Source organism: Bidens hawaiensis, unplaced genomic scaffold (genome assembly GCF_021521415.1).
Source record: "Bidens hawaiensis isolate Kalapana, Puna unplaced genomic scaffold, B.hawaiensis_p1.1 tig00021019_1, whole genome shotgun sequence".
In the NCBI taxonomy this organism is placed as follows: domain Eukaryota; kingdom Viridiplantae; phylum Streptophyta; class Magnoliopsida; order Asterales; family Asteraceae; genus Bidens; species Bidens hawaiensis.
The window spans coordinates 161,850-172,460 of record NW_027493245.1 but is presented as its reverse complement, the minus strand read 5'-3'; positions in this window follow the sequence as shown (position 1 = coordinate 172,460).

The following is a 10,611-nucleotide window of genomic DNA, read 5'->3' as shown; positions in this document are numbered from 1 at the left end:
CGCCTAACTCACAGGATTGGTTGATATCATATTGAAAGATCCATCTTTGGGACTTACATTTATCACTTGAGATGTTTGAGCTATCTTCAAATGACTCACTTGACACACAAATTTTATCTTTATCAGATTCTTTATTTTCACTTTATTTTGTTTCTTCAGTCTTTAACACAAATTCTTATTCTTCATTAACACCAACCTTCTTGTAGTTTTCAATAAATTCTTCTTTTTATCTGAAAACCTTCTTGAACTGTTCCTGATAAGCTTCTCTTTTCTCTTTGTTAACGTTTAATGAAAAATTATCATTGAAAAGTGGTGGAACCACTTTATACGTATCTTCAGTTTTGATCTTCAAAAGCTTTCCACATATGTTACCAGTTGAAACAAGGTTCTTCAGAAAATCAACATCAACTTGAAGTTGAGTATTCTTTATATTTTCTTCTAAATACATCTTTTTTCAATCCTTCTATTTCTGTGGTATATCTTTATTGTGTTTCATAACTATCCAGATAGTCTTGTTCTAGACCCTTTATCTGGTTTTCATATATTATTTCACTCATTTAATAAGCATTAATTATGCTTTCTTTCTTGAAACATTCAGCTTGCAATTTCAAACCTCCTTTCTTAATGAAACATTCAAATCAAGTAAATCGGAGGTTGAGTAGTTGGAATGTACATGAGATATTGGAGATTCAGCTTGATCATTGATTTTAGCCTTTTCAGTTCTTCTGCATGATTACTCCCGTCAAACAAGCCATCTTGTGGTTGTTGAGCTACAACAACATTTCCTTGATTTCTTGGTTGAGTTGCATTATTTATGTTCTGATTTACATGACCTTGAGGGGGGGGGGGGTTGTTGATTTCTTTGGATAGGTTGTTGTTGGGGAATTATCTGCTGTTTGTTTTGTTGTGGTTGAAAGTTGTTGTTGTAAAACTGTCTCTGCTGTTAACCTTGACCTTGATTATGGTAATGGAATTGATTTCTTTGAAGATTGCTATTGTTGTTGTTTTGGAATTGTCTTGGATTTATCAAATTTTCTTGCAAAGTGATCAGGTTGTTGACAATTGTAGCAAATTGCCTTGCATTTATCAAATCAAGTCCTGTCATTTGTACTAGAGAATGTAGACCTTCCAATCCTGTTATACAACCTTTTACTTCTCAAAGCTAACATAGTAGCTTGCCATTTTAAATCCATATATTCAAGATCATTTACATCAATTTGTTCCAGATCTTCTTGCACAATACTAGTGTGAATCAAGTTCTTGGCCACAAATGCATTATAGGAATTTGTAAACATAGAAAACAAGGCTTGATATTCATTTCCTTGACTTGAATTGTTAGGAACATAAGGTGCATGTCCAATAGCCATAGAAGATGTATCACCATCATCTATCATTTGGACATTGAATCTTTGTTGTCCAGACTGGCTCTCAGATGCTTGACTTACTACAAAAAGCGTTGGTGTTTCAACATTAAAATCACTAGGCTTTTCAATGATAGGAATTTGTTGTTGACTCTTGGTAGACAAATGTTCTATTGGAGCTATTAGGGCTTTTGCAACTTGAAAACTGGGATTCTCTTCTTTGATCATGTGATTTTCAATCATTTCATTTTCAGCAGCTTGAAGGAAACATATTACATCATCAAGCTTGAAGTTGGGATAATTGGCTTTTTCCTTGATGAACTTGCTTTCTGTATACCATTCACCAAATAATGAGCATAGGAGTTTCTTGTTTAGATCAAAATCATTAATAGCAAGATCAGTTGTCCTAATTTCATTGACAATTGCTACAAATCTTTTCAAAACTAACTTCAGCCTTTTTCCTTCTTTAACTTCAGCCTTTTTCCTTCAACCTATCTTTTTTGATGTCTTTCAAATCAATATTTTCTTCAAACATTTTCACCACTGCATCATACATTTCCTTTGCCGTTGTGTGATGGTTCACACTTGTCAATATTTCCCATGGCAAACCCAATTTCAACATAGAGAGGGCCTTTTCATCCCCCTACTTCATTTTCCTTTCAACAGCTTGGGTGTTGTTTGCACCTTCAGTGGGAACATAGGGACCAATTTTGATGGAGTTCCAAAACTCAGTGTCATTGTAGCAAACATCAGCCTCGAACAATACTTTTCATTTGATATAGCTTTCTTGACCAAACAATCTTGGAATCTTGTTAGTAGACACTTCTTGGTCATCCATTTATTTGAAAATATTTTTGGTATTGTTAACGAGCTTTAAAATGAAAAATTTGTTAAATATTTAAACAAACTTTAAAAAGTATTTAGATTTGAGGATAAAATCATTGAATCTGATGAAAGCAGATGGATTAAACCAAGATTTGGACTCCAAACAAACAATAATTAATGTGAATATGAGATTGCATTGCTTTTAAACCTTAAATGATTGTAGATATGAAGAATGAAGAACAGAACAGCTGACGTCAAAATTCAATGTAACAGTGCTCTTCTGACGTCATCATCTTCTTCCTCAAAATCAAATAATATTTAGTAAAAAGCTTCACAGTCAATCTTCACAGCAACACGTCGGTCTTCACAACAACTTAACAGAGCTCTGTAGCACTTGTCAGGATCGATTTATCTCACAATCAACCTTGTAACCAACAACTTACTATTGACAAGACAGTTACGAATAAGCTAATGTGAAGACCCAATGATTACTAGAGGCGGAATCAATAATAATCTAGATGTTGCTAAAATAACACAAAGAAGACAAACACACAAGAGATTCAAAAGACTATCATTGATATTAACCAATAATACAAATGAATCACTTTATGGTTTCTAGGTAGAATGTCAGGTGCAACAACATCCGTACAAAAATACCCTGTCTGCAAATAAAATGCCTAACCAACCATTTTTCATCGTTTTCATTAATGTGACCTAGTATTTCTTTAAATAGCCACACCTGAGACATTCTAGAAACCCTAATAATTGTTAAAACATATTCAAAATTATTACAATTGTCAGATAGGTCTTCGAGTAAGGTTTTGTCTTTATCTAGCAAACCTTTTAATCCATAAGTGTGCTGGTACCGTTCCCCGAGCAAGCTTTTACTTTGAATATTTTCCTTAGAAAATATTCTTGATGTAGACTTCAATCTTCATGATATAATCAAACTTTGTTCGAGAATATCCTACAAGCAAACTTATTCTTCTTGATTTCTTCAACCTTTTGTTAAAGACTTATTCTAACAAACTAAGTGTGCTTGGGTAGTGTAGCTTGGTCGAGGTTGAACCTTGCTCGTATAAGTACTTAAGAAAAACACATTTATGTTTCTAAAATTGTGTTTGAGATCATCTGTAACGCCCTGAAATTCGATTGGTAAACTAGGATCGTGAAATCATCGGAAACTATAGACTTTGGGATTCTGGACGATAAGTTCGGAACCCATATCATTGGAAAAATCTGCTTTTATCATTTAAAATGTTTATTTTATAAAACGACATTTACGCCTGAAAAATATTAATTTTTATGCTTTCGAAAAATTAAATATTCTTATTTAAAAAGATTTCAAATAATTATTCGGAAAATGGTTTTATAAAAGTTTTGCTGAAAAAGTTTTAGTTTGTTTAAAAACTTATGAACTCGACTAGTCTTGACCCGTCGGTAGCCTAAACCCGAACCCGAGTCACCCGAGTATTTAAGCGGAAAATCAAGTATTCTTACACCATCTCTTTCATTTCCACCAACACTTCCCACCCAAACACTCTCATTCTAGAGAGAGAAACTAGAGAGAGAAAGTCTTCAAACTTCAAATCCGAGTCCACAAATCTGTTTGTTGTTGTTCTTGGTAAGATCTTCTTGAAAATCATCCATTTTCATAACCATTTTCGGCCTCAAATCGAGCAAAAACACCCATTTTCGTTTCTTGAGTTTTCGGGTCAAAAACCGTCTTGTTTTGGTGTCAAAATGCAGGCTTTTGTGTTTAAAATCACTGGGAATCGATAGTCCCTTCAATCCCGAGCATTTCCATGTCAAAAACTTCGATTTTGGGTCAAAAATCTGGAAAAATCTGAAAAACCCGTAGGTTTCTCCGTCGCCCAGCTTGAAGGAGTCGAATCAGACTCATTCGATCGAATCAGTCGATCGAATCAGCCCATTCGATCGAACCAGTCGATCGAACCAGTCCGGTCGACCGAATAGGAAAGCAACCGAATGGTCTCCAACTCATTCGACCGAATGAGTTTCGTATTCGATCGAACGAGTGTCTATTCGATCGAACAAGTTCCATGTTCGACCGAACGAGTTTTCCCAACTGGTTCGACCAAATGTGTTTCTAGTTCGATCGAGTGTGCCTCAGATTCGATCGAATGTGTGTCTATTCGATCGAATGTGTGTCTATTCGATCGAATGTGTGTCTATTCGATCGAATGTGTGTCTATTCGATCGAACAAGTTCCTATTCGATCGAACGTGTTCCTATTCGATCGAATCAAGCCAGAACCAAGCTGTTTTCGTCTTTAAAACCCAGTTTTTGCTCGAGGTCACGTAAGCTCGTTTTCTTAGACTTATAGCACGTTGTTAACCTTATATATATGTCCAACTCTAGGCTAAGGAGATCTATTGTAGCACCATCCTAACCCAAGATCAAGGTGAGTTCATAGCCCCTATTTAAGCTTTTCAAAACTATGGGGTGGAAACATGGTAACTTTACACGTTTGGATAAAATCATTTATGCAAACATTCTTTAAACTATAAACATTTGGATTAAACATGGTAACTTTACACGTTTGGATAAAATCATTTATGCAAACATTCTTTAAACTATAAACATTTGGATTAAACATGGTAACTTTACACGTTTGGATAAAATCATTTATGCAAACATTCTTTAAACTATAAACATTTGGATTTCTACACACGTGCGGAAATCCACGAGCTTCTTGGTAATCTATAAACTTTGGAAATCTATGAACATGGGGAAAACCCATTAACTCATGGAGATCTAAGAACATTGGAAATCAATGAGTATGGGAAATTCTGTGAACATTGACATCATGGGAACGGGAATCAAATTCATATCATCATAGTCATTGTGTCAGCATGGAAATCTAGAGATCAAAACATCATGAGTTGAATTGGACGCGAGAGTCTATTCTACTCTCGGTAGAACTCACGACCATGAGTGGCATTCTATTCTCGGTGGCACTCGTAACTCATGGGATTTCATACTAGTCTCGGTGAAATCCATAACTCTTGAGGACCTATACTATTCTCGGTAGGGACCAAGGGAACCCAGGATTCTTTGGGGTGTCTATCCTACTCTCGGTAGAACCTAGCTGAGTCCTGGATGGCAAGAACGAGGTAGTCTTGGTTTAAGTCTTGCGTGAGTTCAATCAAGTCTTGTGTGATCATTGGGTTTCATCATCATTCATCATCATCATCATTTGTTCACCATCATCTTGGATACTAGTAAACAATGGGATTTTGGTGTTGGTTTATCTAGTAAACTTAGCATGCTCAAATCTATATGTCCTTGTTTATGCTTAACTGTTATGTGCTACATGTACCGTTGGGAGACCGCAAATCTTTGAGTAATCTTATCACATACGACTCTAATGGGAGATTGATAAGCCCGTTGAGAGCCCAGGAGAACATTTCATGTTTGACTTACTACAAAAACCTCTGTGGGAAAACCAAGAGATCTTTTCTTACAAACCATTTTAAAAACTGGGAATTATACCCAAACATAGTAGTATAAGTTGTAGGAGTGGTGGGTTAGCCGCAGGTACACCCTATATATAAACCCCTACAACCTATACTAGTATGTTTGTGTATAAAACTCTTTTCTTTAAACCTATGAATTCACTCATCTACTTTATGTAGTTGACAGTTTGTTACATGTTTTCAGGAAATAATGCAGCAAGAAATCCCTAGCAAGTTTAGAGGCCTTAGAAAGATGAAGGCTAGACTAGGAGTTGTTGGAAACTTGATATTTTGTATTAAAACAATTTGTTTCATGTTACCTGGTTGATGTAATATTTGACATTTTGGTTATGTTTATGCATTTAGACTTTTATACTATTGTGCTCAACAATCACGACTTAGTCGCCGCACCTCGATTTTTCCGCCATCACGATCGGGGTGTGACAGATTGGTATCAGAGCCAATGGTTATAGGGAATTAGGAAACCGACCTAGACTATAACCTAGGATCCTTGACTCTAGATAGCTCATGCATCACAATCACATGTCTACACTTATATACGTGCTACGTGCTTATGTGTTGCATATTAACTGTTAATCTCTTGAGTCATGTCATTATGTGTTCTTGGTATAATCTATGTCCTCTATTCATAATCTTTGGCGTGTCATTGATTCTATTTAACGCTCGTTTTTCGTTTTGCGAAGAATGCCTCCCAGACGTGCACCCGCTTCCATGGACTCCGCTGAATTAGCCAACCTTATAGCCCAGCAGATCGCGGCTGTGTTACCAGGCATGGTAACAACCATCAGCCAAGGGCTGAGGCAAGAAGGAACCTCTGGGGCCAACCAAATTCCAGCTCAGAACGCAAATGAACCAGCTAATAAGCCATACAAGGATTTCATGGTTACCAAACCCACCAGCTTCAGCGGCACAGAAGGCGCCGTTGGTCTCCTCCAGTGGATCGAAAAGATGGAGGCAGCCTTTGTTATTAGCTCGTGCCCTGAGACACTGAAAGTCACGCACGCGGCAAGCATGTTGTCTAAACGCGCGCTGACCTGGTGGAACAACGAGATAAGAACCCGTGGGCGTGAGGCTGCCTTGGCCATGACCTGGTCGGAATTTGTAGCATTGGCTACCCGCGAGTTCGTACCTCGCAGTGAGGTGCAGAAACTTGAAGCTGAGTTTTGGGTACACAAAATGAAGGGCGCCGATCACCAAGGGTACACGGAGCGTTTTCACGAGCTCTCCCTTCTCGTACCACACTTGGTCACCCCTCCCTCCCGGGCTATTGAGCTTTACATCAATGGCCTACCTGACACTGTCCGTGGAATCGTTATCGGGGCTGACCCATCAACCCTACAAGCGGCCATTGAACTAGCTGCCCGACTGACCCAGGACCAGGTTAAGACTGGGGTCCTAGCCAAAGGTACGGGCAAGGCCGCTGAAGGCTCATCCAAAAAGATCAACCGCATCAAAAAGCGTAAGGCTAGCAGTTACGCGATGGTTACTCCCGCAACCCCAATCAGCTCTGTCGCTCCTGCTCCCACCCCTTCAGGAAGGCCAAAGAGGGAGTACACTGGGGTTCACCCCAAGTGCGGCACTTGCCAATTTCATCATCCTGCCGGAACCCCGTGCTGGAAATGCACGAACTGTGGACGTTTGGGGCACCTAGCGGAACGCTGCAGATTTCAAGGTAATCAACTGGCGATACAGAGCAGCAGTTCCCAACCCAGCAACTCTCGAAGCTGTTTCGAGTGTGGAGCCATGGACCATTTCAGGAGCAGGTGTCCTCGTCTTGCAAATCTTCCTCCGGCCCGAGGCCGAGCCTTTACTATTGGCGCTGCTGAAGCTCGCCAAAATCCTGACGTCATTACTGGTACGTTCATCCTTAACAATCTCTGGGTTTCTATTCTATTTGACACGGGTGCAGATAGGAGTTTTATTTCTAGCGAGTTGGTCCCATTGCTTAATCTAGGAACCTCTGTCTTAGACCCCGCTTTCTCTGTCGAAATGGCAAACGGAGAGTCTACCCAAGTGAACAAAATCGTTCGCAATTGCACGCTTACGTTTGATCGGACGTCTCTTAACATTGACCTCATCCCTATGCATTTAGGAAGTTTCGATGTAATTGTTGGGATGGATTGGTTGTCCATCAACCACGCGGAAGTGGTGTGTGCTGAGAAGCTCATTCGCGTTCCTTGTTCTTCTGGCGAGTCCATAATTATTCAAGGAGAAAGATCAGGCAGATGTCTGAAATTAATCTCCTGCTTTAAAGCTCGGCGATGCCTTCGAAAGAAGTGTCTCGCCTTCCTAGCTCATGTCTCCATCAAGAAATCTTTGGGGAAGAAGCTCTCTGATGTCCCCGTCGTGCGTGAATTTCCAGACGTTTTTCCTAAAGACTTACCCGGACTTCCTCCTAGCCGACAAGTCAAATTCCACATCGAGTTAGTTCCCGGTGCAACCCCCGTGGCAAAATCTCCGTATCGTTTGGCTCCGTCTGAAATGCAGGAATTATCGAGCCAGCTGCAGGAACTACTGGACAAGGGTTTTATTCGCCCTAGTTCGTCTCCATGGGGAGCTCCAGTCCTCTTCGTCAAGAAGAAGGACGGATCTTTCCGGATGTGCATAGACTATCGTGAGCTTAACAAACTCACAGTCAAGAATCGGTATCCATTACCGAGGATTGACGATCTTTTCGACCAGCTGCAAGGAGCCACCTACTTTTCCAAGATCGACCTACGCTCAGGTTATCACCAAGTGCGTGTCATGGAGGACGACATCGCGAAAACCGCTTTCAGAACTCGATATGGACACTACGAGTTCCTAGTCATGCCTTTTGGTTTGACGAATGTCCCTGCAGTGTTCATGGATCTCATGAATCGCATTTGTCGTCCATACCTGGACCAGTTTGTTATCGTCTTCATTGACGATATTCTCGTTTATTCCCGCTCTAAAGCCGACCATGAGCTTCATCTCAGGCTTACCTTGGATCTGCTGAGGAAAGAGCAACTCTACGCCAAATTCTCCAAATGCGAATTCTGGCTAAGGGAAGTTCAATTCTTAGGTCACATCATTAACAAGGAAGGCATTCATGTCGACCCTGCCAAGATTGAAGCCATAAAAAAATGGGGAGCGCCTACAACGCCAACCGAAATTCGTTCATTTCTTGGTTTGGCTGGGTACTACCGTCGATTCATCTCGAACTTTTCAAAGATCGCGTTGCCCCTCACAATGTTAACTCAAAAAGGGGAACCATTCATTTGGAACCAAGAGCAAGAAGAGGCTTTCCAAACATTGAAACATAAACTCTGCCATGCACCAATCCTGTCGCTTCCTGAGGGTAACGATGATTTTGTTGTTTATTGCGACGCCTCGAGCCAAGGTCTAGGCTGCGTCTTAATGCAACGCGGTAAGGTCGTCGCTTACGCCTCGCGTCAACTCAAGAGTCATGAGAGGAATTATGTCACTCACGACTTGGAATTGGGTGCTGTGGTCTTTGCCTTAAAAATATGGAGACACTACCTATACGGTACGAAATGTGTCATCTTCACCGACCACAAGAGCCTACAACACATCCTCAACCAAAGGGAGCTAAATATGCGACAACGTCGATGGGTTGAACTCCTAAGTGACTATGACTGCGAAATCCGCTACCACCCTGGAAAGGCTAACGTAGTGGCTGACGCGTTAAGTCGCAAGGAAAGGACCCAGTTGCATGCGATCCGTATTCAGTCCAATCTTCCCTCCTTGGTTCTTGAAGCTCAAAAGCAAGCGATTGCTGGTGGTGATCTCAAAAATATGCTATCTTGCGGTGCCGAACGGAAGTTTGAAACCAAGTCTGATGGTATACTTTACTACTTAAATCGCATGTGGATTCCAAACTCTGAACCACTTCGAGAACTTATCCTGAACGAAGCGCACAAATCCAGATACTCTATTCACCCGGGCAGTGATAAAATGTATCAGAATCTCAAGTCTCATTTCTGGTGGCCGGGTATGAAGAAAGACATAGCTTTATACGTCGGTAAGTGTCTAACATGCTCGCGGATCAAGACTGAACATCAGAGACCATCTGGCCTGTTACAAAAACCGATCATACCGCAGTGGAAGTGGGACGAAGTCGCTATGGACTTCATTACCAAACTCCCGCGGACACCCAGCGGTTATGACACGATTTGGGTTATCGTGGATTACTTGACCAAGTCTGCCCACTTTCTCCCTGTCCGCGAGGACTACACTACGGAGAAGCTGGCGCGGATTTACATTCGTGAGATCGTAACCCGTCACGGTGTGCCTAAGGGCATCACGTCTGACCGTGACCCCTCTTTTGCGTCAAGGTTCTGGAAGTCATTTCAGAAAGCCTTTGGGACAAGTGTGAAACTTAGCTCTGCCTATCATCCTGAAACGGACGGACAGAGCGAAAGGACCATACAAACCCTGGAGGATATGCTCAGAGCCTGTATCCTTGAATTCGGTAGTAGCTGGGAGACTCACCTTCCTCTTGCAGAGTTCTCATACAATAACAGCTATCATGCTACCATCAAATGCGCGCCATTCGAAGCACTCTATGGCAGGAAATGTCGTTCTCCACTGTGTTGGTCCGAGACCGGAGATTCTCAAATCCTCGGCCCGGAACTGATACAGGAAACCACTGACAGTATCGCCATCATTCAGCAAAGACTTAAGGACGCCCGCTGTCGACACAAGTATTACGCTGACAAACGCCGCAAACCTCTGGAGTTCCAAATAGGCGATCACGTAATGCTCAAAGTTTCCCCCTGGAAGGGCATTGTTCGCTTCGGGAAAAAGGGAAAGTTTGCTCCAAGGTACGTAGGACCTTTCAAGATCATCGAAAAGGTCGGACCTGTAGCCTATCGCTTGGAATTGCCTCCAGAACTCAGCCGTGTTCACAACGTTTTTCATGTGTCGCAACTCAAAAAGTGCCT